We start from the raw sequence: 12,262 nt of genomic DNA, 5'->3' as shown, positions 1-12,262 counted from the left end.
GCTGCTAAATGTACCTTGCCGTCGAAGATTACGAGAGAATTGCGTGCGTGGAAGCTCTGAACTTTAATATTAATGCTCGTAGGTTTTCCACCAATCGCATCGCTCGCGGACTCCGACCAAATAGGGTTCGTTCGTAATTTGGATGACGATGAGGGGTTTTGTTAACTTACGTGGATATTGATCGGGCATGATTCATACGTCCGACTAATTTGCCGCGTGGCGAAAGAAGGCCGGATAGAAGTTGTCGACGTGGCGCTATCACAGGTGTGGCCTCTGGATATTTGGTGGGGCTCGGAGAAGTGGATCCGGGGGTGGCTTTGGTGTCAGGGAACTTGAGCCGCCCGATGGAGGGCAATTATGTGGTGCACCTTTCTCCCCTCCATTCTAATTATAGATAAAACGGGGTGGGAAATGGGAAGGTTTCAAAGTATCCTCTTTGTCCTTTTTTCTAAATTTGTAAGTTTTTGTTACGTGCCCGAAAAGAATAATTAATTATATTTCCAAGCACCAGAATTTAATTTTGCCATCTTTGGAAGAGTTCCTACATCATAGAATGCAAAAAATTGCCACTACATTGACCATAAAACATGGTTTAAAATCATCAATCCTTTTTCATCTCATAATTGCTCGATAAGCACACTTTGAAGTAAGGCTACAAATGGATCCAGTTGGTTCACAATCTAAATCTCTCTCAATTAGTATACGGTTCATACATGTTCATCTGCACCTAATTTGAATCAATATGTGGATGTATTACAAACAAAATTCAATCCCAACCTATGTAATTCATAAATTAAAATGGGTCTAGTTAGATCTAAAAAATTTAAACTTGACTGCCTCAGGAGACACCCAACCCAAATCGACAAATAATTTATTTTATTATAATTTATATATCATATTTTATTAATTAACATTATGTATATAAGTAAATAATGTTAGACAAATTTTATTTTTCAGATATAAACCATCCAATAATTCTTTGTAACCAATTGGATCACTATTCATTAGTTTCATAGTCCATGTCAGCCTCAAGTGAACATGTGACATAACCTAGCCCATTGAATACATAACTCAAATATTACTAGTCAAAAAATTCTTTAGATTTGGAGAGAAAGAGCAAAGAAGAGAGGGACTCTAGTTCTTGGGAGAGAGGAGAGAGAGAGAGAGAGAGGAGAAGATGATTTCTAAGAGGGGAATGACGCTATGCCCAATTGGTTGTACTTATAGTTGGAGAGAGGTGTTTACAATATGAATAATGCCCTTAGAGCTACGCTTCTTAAGAGAAAAAAATATATAAAAAGACATACAACAACTTGTATAATTCTAAAGTCCTACCACATCTTGTTGAAGAGTTGTCCATTTTACCATAATGTCACCCTGCATGTGGGGTCTTTTAGCACTCTCCCTCAAGTTGGTGTTTATAACTTCACTTTTCAAATAATCTTTGTAAAAATAACTTGTGTGCTTAAAAAATAATCCAATCTTGTGTGACTTGAATTTTTTTTTTTTTAAATGTCTTGCTTTGTTCATCTTGTTCTTGTTCACATCTTGCTTGTATTCTTGATCTTGTTCTCGTATTATTCTCCTCCTTGGATATTTTAGTCACATAAAAATTAATTACCACTACACGTGAAATTATTCAATGTTGGTTACCTCTTTCTTATACTTCTCCCCTTCAAGTTGGAGATCTCTTTGTTCTTTGCCAAGGACAATTTGCACAAATAATGGTGAGAGAAGAAAAATTAGCCCTAACTCAATGATAAACCTTCAACTATAGTAAGAAAATGGTTGCTTCAAATTTAATGGTGATTTGGCCCATTTTAGCGCAATGAGAAGAGTCTACTTACTTTTTAAGGATAACTCAAAATACCACTTGAGTATACTACTGGGATAAAACAATTGAATTAAGTTGGATGTTATACTCATTTCTAATCTTTGTTGGTAGTGGGTCAATAGGCATTGCTTTGAAGTAATTTAAAAAAAAAACATAAATTGAAGTACTTTGAGGAATTAAGAGTGTGAATAAAAAGATAGTAATTCTCATACTTCAAACTAAAGGAGGAACACAATACAACTATTCATACTTCCAACTAAGAAGGACACACTTTTAGACCAACAGATGGATAAAAAGTGATCGGGTATGACTCAAGAGGGAGACAAAAAATGATTTCTCTATGAACATAATGATTGAGGAATCTTAAGAAAAAATTATCAAATAGGAAAGTTTTGAGATGGAACATAATTATGGACACTTTATTAAAATGGATTTCTCATATAAAGTAAATACTTTTTAACACAATATGACCAATTTGAAAAGAAAATATTCAAGAGAGAAATTCTGGAATAATGGAAATTTATGACAAAACTTTCTAATTCAAAAATTTTAGACTTTGTCAAAAAGGAAACTAAACTTATATAGAGAAAAACTTCTCTTAAGGAAACTAATGTAATGTGAGATAAAAAAAAAGAAAACTCTTAGGGTCTGTTTGGAATCCCGATGAAAAGAAAATGAGAATTTAACTATTATTACTCCCAAAAATAGTTAGTGAGAATGAGATAATGATTGAATTCTCAAGTTAGTAAAATCTTGGCTAGAGTTTGAAAACAAATAGGAAAGTTAATCAAGATTAGAAACTCAAAAAGATCGGCTTAAATTTGGATTCTCACATGCAACAGGCTACCAACATGACCTTTAATTATTTTAATGAAGATATATCTCTCTAGAAAGATTGGATTGAGAATCAATTTATTGGAATGGAAAGTAGATTCATAAAGTTTCTTTTGAGACATAATTATCTATATAAATTCTCAGTAATGTTGGTACAAATCGTCCAAAAAGTCAAAGTTTTCTGCTATTACTTGAAACTTTTCTATAGTTTGACTTTTGCTACTTCAGATGTCGATTTCTCTTTGTAAAGACCTGTAATTACAAAAACGTTTTTTGTGTTGGAAACTAGACTCAAAAATATTTTTGACAGTATAAAATTTATTATATGAAAATTATGGTAAGAGAGTGTAAAATTCAATGAAAAACAAGGAATTGGAAAAGAAGGAGACTAAGGGTCTGTTTGGAACCCCTAGAAAAGAAAAGAAAATGAGATTTTGACCACTATCATTCCAAAAAATAGTTAGTTAAAATGAGATAATTATCAAATTCTCTTTTTACTAACTATTTTATGGAATTATAATATTCAAATTCTCATTTTCTTTTCTTTTCCGTGGGGGTTTCAAATAGACCTTAAAGGAAAAAACAAATTTTTTTTTCCTTTTTTTTTATTTTTTTTTCTTCTTCTCTTTCTCCTCCTCCTCTTCTTCTTCTTCTTCTTCTTCTTCTTCCTTCCTTCCTCTCATCCTTCATTCCTTCCTTTTCCCTCCTTTTTCTCCTTTTCCTTGTCAAATCTTTGCCCGCTTTGATACCCTATTGATTTCTAGGCCTTCACATAAACACAAGAGATCTCATGGAAAAGAGATGAAAAGAAGAGGAGAGAAGAAGGAACTTTAGCTCTTGGGGAGGGGAGAGAGAGAAAGAGAGAGAGAGAGAGAGTAGAAGGAACAAATTCAAATAGGGGAATGGGGCTCAAGAGGCTAGAGTTTGATGCTCTTCCCCATGTCTATGACGCTATATTTATAGTTGTAGAGAGATGTTTATAATATCAATAATATCCTTAGGGCTAAACCTGTTAAGAAAAAAGATATAAAATGACATACATCGGTTTGTATAATTACAAAGTCATGTCACCTCTTATTGAAGAGTTATTTTATTTACCATAATGCCATCCTACACAAGTGGGGTCTTTTAACAAAAACTATTCCATACAATGTCCTATTTATATATGGAGTAAAATAATCTATTATATATAATGTCTTATTTATGTATGAATTATTTTATATACCTTTTTACATGATTATTTATAACTTATTTTATATATCCTTTATTTATAATTCTATCAAATTGTAAAGTAAATGCTAAGGTAAAAAGTCTACTCAATGTCATTTTAATTTATAAAAATTATAAATACTTGAAAAAATTATCGAAGTCATATAAAAATCTTAAACATGTGGACCTTCGAATAAAAAATTACTAAACTACATTTATTTACATGCATGTACTTAGTTAATTAAATATATAATAATTTTCTTATTTTAATATTAGTTAAGAAAATCTGATAAGAATTCTTATTCTATTTCCAGAAGCCAAGGTGATCTAATATCCTATATAAACATTTCTTGAACTAGTTTTAACATTAACAAAGACTTTTAAGAATGGAATCAATTACACCAAACTGGCCAATTCTCCAAGTCAACATCAAACCTTGTTCTCACAAACATGACTAAATGATATGAAAGTGTCAAAAAAATGAAGGAACTCACTTGCAAGTAGGGGTGGGCATCGGGCTGAGTTTTGCGGGGAACCCAACCCTATTTGAAAAACCTAGGAACGATTCGAGTTTCCACCCCTTAGGTCGGGGATGGGGTTCAAAAAAATACCTCGCCAGATTTCTACTCAGGTTTGGGTTTCCTCAAAACCGACCCACGGGGTTTTATACCCATAAAGCCCTTACTTAAAATTGAAATGACATATTGGTTATTAACAAAGTGACATGATTTAATATTTTTATCCGGGGTATTTATGGAAATATATTTACTCTTTGTGACTTTTTACTAGAATTTTGTTGGAAGATATGATGTAATTAGTGTGTCATCGATGTAATTAATTTATGTTTTTTGTCTCTTCTTTACTCTTACTAGGGTAAAAGGTATAATTCTAATATTATACTTTTATCAATTATAAATAGAGCTTAAGGGGGAGGGAGGGAGGGTTTGGGTAAGTCCATTACCCTATTCTTACTCCTCTTTTCTCCAAATTCATCACTCTTCCTGTTCTCCTCCTAAACCTTCTCTCCACAACTCTTCTTTTTTTTCTCACCCCTTAATCCTCTTCTGCCATGATTATACATCATGGAATCTTAAGTTTCAACATGGTAGCAGAGTGGGAAAATATTTGAGATGGAAAAGGAGAAGAAGATAAAGAAGAAAGGGAAGAAGAAGAAGAAGAAGAAGAAAAAGAAAAAAAAGAGGAGTTTCTTGTTTTTCCTTAAGTCTTTCTTTCCCTATTCATTTTTTTATTAGATGTTTTACTCTCTTACTGTATATTTCCTATACCAAATTATATACCTTTGGAAAGATATTTAAGTCTAGTTTCCAACTCAGAAAGAATTGTTGCAATCATTTTTTTTCTAGAAAGATAAATCGGCATCTTAAGCAGCAAGGTCAATCAATAGAAAAGTTTTATGTAGCAACAAAATGCTTCAAGTTTTGAACCATTTTATGCCATCAAGGATGAGACTTTATATGAGGAATTATATATGAAAAAAAAATATGTAAGTCTATTTTCTTACCTAATAAACCAATTCTCAATCTGAGTATTTTAGATGGAGGTATTGAACTCGGAAGAGTTAATGGGCATACAGGCCAAAGAAGAAAGAGTGCTCAATTTAGCTAGATTACAGAGTTTGAAATCTATCAGATTATTTATTTCAAAAGAAGTATATTCAATTAAGAAAAGTTATACTCGATGAAATTTATTTAGGTCTAGTTTTAGAAGAATAAAATTTCATGTCAATTTAATCTATATTTAAGGAGATATTCATATTGGAAGAATCAAAGGTCATGTTGGTATCCTATTGCATGCGAAGATACGAATTTAATTTGAATTTTTTCTTCACTTTTCTAGTAAGTTGTGGGGCAATGCCTTATGTTGAATCGTTACGCGGATCCAAGATATATTGCTACTGTTTTATTAAGGGCAGTTTGCTGTAATATTCTCTTTATAATAGGGGGGGGGGGGGGGGGGCTATTTGGGTTTTATCATTCATAAAAGGACCATCAATTACGACTGCGAAAGGTTAGAGAAAAAATAACACATGTAAATGTGTGCGATCTCTCTTATAAACTATTTCATATTCATAATAGATTACTACAATGGTAGAAGACAAGATGTAGTCTTACCTTGAGGTAAACCTGTATAAATCTTGTTTTCTTTTTTGTGCTTGCTTTTTCCTTCTTCAGCGTTGTTTATTGTTAATCTCGTTAGTTTGGAATTAGGGCGTCTAATTCCTAACATTTTTGAGTTGCTATTGATTGACAATATCAAGAAAGTATCACATAATCTACCATTGGAAATTTTGTTTATTTTAACTAAAAATATTTGGAAAGATCTTTAGATGATCAACTTATTTTTAGAAACTTTCCTTGATTTATTTGTCAAAGAGAATACTTCCCAAAAAAGTAGTTACATGATTTAATGGTAAAAATTACAAAAGTATCTATGTAAGGAGATTCTGATGTAGGATCAAATTAAAAACGTGCATTTCTTCTCTAGTTATGAGAAATCCTTGCAGCATATCAACAACATGTTGGACCAGTACTCGATGTACTTATCCCCTTATGAAGAGAGCAGCCTCGCTCAACTTATTACTCGATGAAATTCTTTCAAGCTATAACTGGTCTAGCCTCAAACTTTGCCTTGGATTTTTTATATTGCCTTGTAGAATCAATTTCATTCTGTAATTACAGCTCTAAGTGTGGACTATATTCAGAAACATGACATTTATATCATTGGCTGCTAATTAGTTGGTTTAATAAGTTAGTTCTCAGTTTGGTGTCTGATTAATCATTGATGCTGTAAGTGTGGAAGCAACATCCATTATTGTTTTATCCACTCTTCTCTGTTTTTTAAAGGACCTTGCAACACTCAACTCTGTTATTCTTTTGGTGAAGATTAACAACACTCGATTCAACTTATTGGCCGCTTATTACTCGGTTCCAACTTATTATTTGGTGCACATCTTCCTCATTCAAGGATGGACTTTTTGAAAATTATCTCATGTGTCCTTATTAATTTTAAGGACTTTACTATTTACCGATTATCCACTACTATATAATAACATATTTGGCATGTGTTCTTTGCGCATTGGCTCATTACCGTAGTTACTATTGTGTTTCTTTGATTGAGACATTATTATTGAAGAAGAACTCCTCGGTTGTTTGCCTTGGGTTCATTATTTGCTGACTATTGTCGGCATTGGTTCATATGATAAAGAATTTGAATTACTTTGGAAAATAAAACACATGATGGCCTCAACTTCTTCATCTTGTCTTCATATTGATTCCCCATTACCCTTTTATTATTTGGCAGTCTTTCTCCTACCATTCTTTATTTGAGTCTCACTTATCTCTTTGGCCAAGACTTTTGGAGCATTGCTTTGGTTGACCCCTTTTATATATATGGGTGTTTTAAGTCCATTGAGACTTTTTATTGGTACCCTTGGGTTTTTTTATCGTCATCTTGTGAATGATAGACATTACCCATTTTAATGATTATTACCACTATATTTGTTCTAAATTATTTGAAGTTGGTTTTGACTTATGTTTTATCACCCATTTCTACCCTTTGAGAGTTTGTGCCCGATTTCGTACTTATCCTAGGCACACCACGATGGAGGAGATTACTACTACATCTATGTTATTTATTTCCAGCTAGGGTCACTGCCATTACCTCCTAACTTGAGGGGAGTGTTGGAAGATATCATGTAATTAGGGTGTCATTGATGTAATTAGTTTATGGGGGGGTTAGTCAACATGATTCTGGACTTGATCTTCATGCGCATTACTAAGTTCATGTCCCGATCTCGTTAGGGAGCGCCAAACTTCATGTCATGTACATGATCATCCATGACTCAGCAATTCATGTCCCAAGAGTAAAAGGCGAAAGTGCTTTTCGCCCGATTTTGAGAATCATGTACATGACTCACGCGCAAGGCTCTCTCTGGCGCACACCGTCTCGTTCATTTATGCTCATTTTGTTCCCGCAGCCCCTCTGTCGTCTCCCAAAACCCCGAGTTCTCTGCTCCCTCTCTCGTCTCCATCGTCCCTCTCTGGTCTCCCTCTCGACCTCCATTGTAGAGTACGGGAAAATGAGAGGATCTACAACGGAGGTCGAGTTCTCTCTCGGCATTTCTCTCTTCTCCTCCCCCCCTTCGGCCATCCTCCCTTGTTGGAAGATGGGCTCAAGCCCATGAGCTCCAGACAAGAAGCCAAAGGAGTGGCATATGTGTAAAATATGGTATTTTCCATAAAGATGGCATAGAAGTGTACATATGTGTTCCTTTTATGTCTTTTGTTTTATCAAATTGTAGCCCTAAGGGCATTGAAAAACTATAAATAAAGGCATTGGCTAAGATGTAGGGCATTGAAGCACTCTCCTCTTTTTCCACAAATTCGTCCAGCCCTCATTTTTCTTTTTGACGCAACCCTCTTCTCCCTTAATCCAAACTCTCTCCTTCCACGTTCTTCTTCTTCTCTTCTCCTTCTCTTTTCTTCTTCTTCTTCTTTCTTGTTGATCTAAAGTTCCTTTCATGAGATCCTAAATTCTACATGGTATCAGACAAGGAGTTTAAGATCTCTCTTTATGGAGTTATTATGAAATATGTTCAAGAAGTTGTAAAAGGAGTTCAGTCATGAAGAGATAAGTTCATGCTCTTCTTATTTACGTTTTTTTTGTTTCCTTTTCTTATTTATATATTCCTTTTTACTGTTTTTCGTTACTTCTTGAATTTGAGTCACATCAAGTCAAGATAAATCTTTATATGTTGTAAAGATTTATTTCTATGACTAAGTTGATGTTATAATCTTGACTCCTTGTAAATCAATTACAAGAGTGATCAAGATCATTTGCTGCTTCCTGTTCTTACTCCTCTTTTCTCCAAATTCAGCACTCTTCATGTTCTCCTCCTAAACCTTCTCTCCACAACTCTTTTTCTTTTTCTTTTTCTTTTTCTTTTTCTCACCCATGAATCCTCTTTTGTTATGATTATACATCATGGAATCTTAAGTTTCAACATGGTATCAGAGTGAGAAAAGATTTGAGATGGAAAAGAAGAAGAAGATAGATAAGAAAGGAAGGAAGAAGAAGAAGTAGAAAAAGAAAAAAAATAGGAGTTTCTTGTTTTTCCTTAAGTCTTTCTTTCCCAATTCATTTTTTTCATTAGATGTTTTACTCTCTTACTGTATATTTCCTATACCAAATTATATACCTTTGGAAAGATATTTAAGTCTATTTTCCAACTCAAAAAGAATTGTTGCAATCATTTTTTTTCTAGAAAGAGAAATCGACATTTTAAGCAGCAAAGGTCAAGCAACAGAAAAGTTTCATGCAACAAAAGAAAGTTTCAGGTTTTGAACCATTTTATGCCATCAAGAACGAGACTTTATTTAAGGAATTATATATGAAAAAAAATATGTAAGTCTATTTTCTTACCTAATAAACCAATTCACAATCTGAGTATTTTAGATGGAGGTATTGAACTCGAAAGAGTTAATATGCATACTGGAAAAAGAAGAAAGAGTACTCAATTTAGCTAGATTACAGAGTCTGAAATCTATCAGATTATTTATCTCAAAAGAAGTATATTCAATTAAGGAAAGTTATACTCGATGAAATTTATTTAAGTCTAGTTTCAGAAGAATAAAATTTCATGTCAATTTGATCTATATTTAAGGAGATATTCACAATGGAAGAATCAAAGGTCATGTTGGTATCCTATTGCATGCGAATATGCGAATTTAATTTGATTTTTTTCTTCACTTTTTTGTTAAGTTATGGAGCCTAATCAATGCCTTACGCTGAATCGTTATGCGGATCCATGATATATTGCTACTGTTTTATTAAGGGCAGTTTGGAAATTTTACTCTTGTAAAGTGGATGCTCTAAACTTCTCTTTATAATCGTGGGGGGGGGGGGGGGGGGGGGGGGGGGGGGGGGCAGGGGGAAGGGGCTCTATTAGGGTTTTATCATTCATCCAAGGATTATCAATTGCGGCTGAGAAAGGTTAGAGAAAAAACAACACATGTAAGTGTGTGCGATCTTTCTTGTAAACTATTTCATCTTCATAGTAGATTACTACTACGGTGGAAGACGGGACGTAGTCTCTCCTTGAGGTAAACATGTATAAATCTTGTTGTCTTTTTTGTGCTTGTTTTTTCCTTCTTCTGCGTTTATTATTATTACTCTCGTTAGTTTGGAATTAGGGTGTCTATTTCCTAACATTTTTGAGTTGTTATTGATTGACAATATCAAGAAAGTATCACATGATCTACCCTTGAAAAATTTCTTTTTTTTTTAACTAAAAATATTTGGAAAGAATCTTTAGATGATATCTTATTTTCATAAACTTTCCTTAATTTATTTGTCAAAGAGAATAAATGTTCCTATTCTGAATTATGGGAACTTCCCAAAAAAGTAGTTACTTGATTTAATGTTGAAAATTAAAAAAAGTATCTATGTAAGGAGATTTTGATGTAGGATCAAATTAAAAACGTGCATTTCTTCTCTGGTTATGAGAAATCCTTGCAGCATATCAACAACATGTTGGACCAGCACTCGATGTACTTATCTCCTTATGAAGTGAGTAGCCTCGCTCAACTTATTATTCGATGAAATTCTTTCAAGCTATAACTGGTCTAGCCTCAAAGTTTGCCTTGGGTTTTTTTATATTGCCTTGTAGAATCAATAACTGGTCTAGCCTCATACTTTGCCTTGGGTTTTTTATATTGCCTTGTAGAATCAATTTCATTATGTAATTACAGCTCTAAGTGTGGACTATATTCAGAAACAGGACACTTATATCATTGGCTGCTAAGTAGTTGGTTTAATAAGCTAGTTCTCAGTTTGGTATCTGATTAATCATTGATGCAGTAAGTGTGGAAGCAACATCCATTATTTTTTTATCCACTCCTCTCTATTTTTTAAAAGACCTTGCAACACTCAACTCAATTTTTTTTTTTTTTATGAAAATTAACAACACTTGATTCAACTTATTGGCAACTTATTAATCGGTTCCAATTTATTATTTGGTGCACATCTTCCTCATTTAAGGATGGACTTGTTGCAAATGATCTCATGTGTCCTTATTAATTTTAAGGACTTTACTATTTACCGATTATCCATTGCTATATAATAACATATTTGGCATGTGCTCTTTGGGCATTGGCTCATTACTGCAGCTACTATCGTGTTTTTTTGATTGAGACATTATTATTGAAGAAGAACTCCTCGGTTGTTTGCCTTGGGTTCATTATTTGCTGACTATTGTCAGCATTGGTTCATATGATGAAGAATTTGAATTATTTTAGAAAATAAAACACATGATGACTTCAACTTCTTCATCTTGTCTTCATATTGATTCCCCATTTTTTATTATTTGGTAGCCTTTCTCCTATTATCCTTTATTTGACTCTCACTTATCTCTTTGACCAACCCTTTTGAAGCATTGTTTTGGTTGGTCCCTTTTTTATATATGGGTGTTTTAAGTCCATTGCGACTTTTTATTGGTACCCTTGGGTTTTTTTATCGTTGTCTTGTGAATGATAGACATTACCCATTTTAATGATTATTATCACTATATTTGTTCTAAATTATTTAAAGTTGGTTTTGACTTATGTTTTATCACCTATTTCTACCCTTTGAGAGTTTGTGTCCTGTTTCGTACATATCCTAGGCACACCACGATAGAGGAGATTACTACTACATCTATGTTATTTATTTACAACTAGGATCACTGCTATTACCTCCTAACTTGAGGGGAATGTTGGAAGATATCATATAATCAGGGTGTCATTGATGTAATTAATTTTTGTTTCTTGTCTCCTCTTCACTAGGGTGATGGGTATAATCATAATATTATATTTTTATCAATTATAAATAGAGCTTAGGAAGGAGGATTTGGACTAAGTCGATAACAAATTCATCACTCTTCTTATTCTCTTATTAAAACATTCTCTCCACAACTCTTCTTCTTCTTCTCTTAATCCTCTTTTACCATGATTATACATCATGAAATCCTAAATTTCAACAACTTTATTACATTGTTGTTTAAATATAAATACTAAGCCTTCTTCTTTAAACCGTTGACATTTAAATTTTCATAAAAGGGCATTTATGGAAGAAAAAATGGGGCTTCCAAAAAGTCCGATTTTCCCCCCCAAAATCCTGTCACTCTTCACTTCCTCAAATGACTACTTTCGAATCAATTTCCCGTCGTCCGTCCCCTCCCCAACTGTGCTGTCAGGCCGGTCACCGTCATCGTCCATACCCTACCTTCTAATTTCATTTTCTCCTTTGATCTTTTCCATCCTGAGCTTTGGCTTGGATCTTTCCATCCTGTGCCGGTTGCAAAGTCATCACCACCGCTACCACCAGGGC

Source organism: Aristolochia californica, unplaced genomic scaffold, assembly GCF_029961685.1.
Source record: "Aristolochia californica isolate CCGP_79_NKW_82.1479 unplaced genomic scaffold, dmAriCali1.0.hap1 SCAF_13, whole genome shotgun sequence".
In the NCBI taxonomy this organism is placed as follows: Eukaryota; Viridiplantae; Streptophyta; class Magnoliopsida; order Piperales; family Aristolochiaceae; genus Aristolochia; species Aristolochia californica.
Note: the sequence above shows the minus strand (reverse complement) of the source record.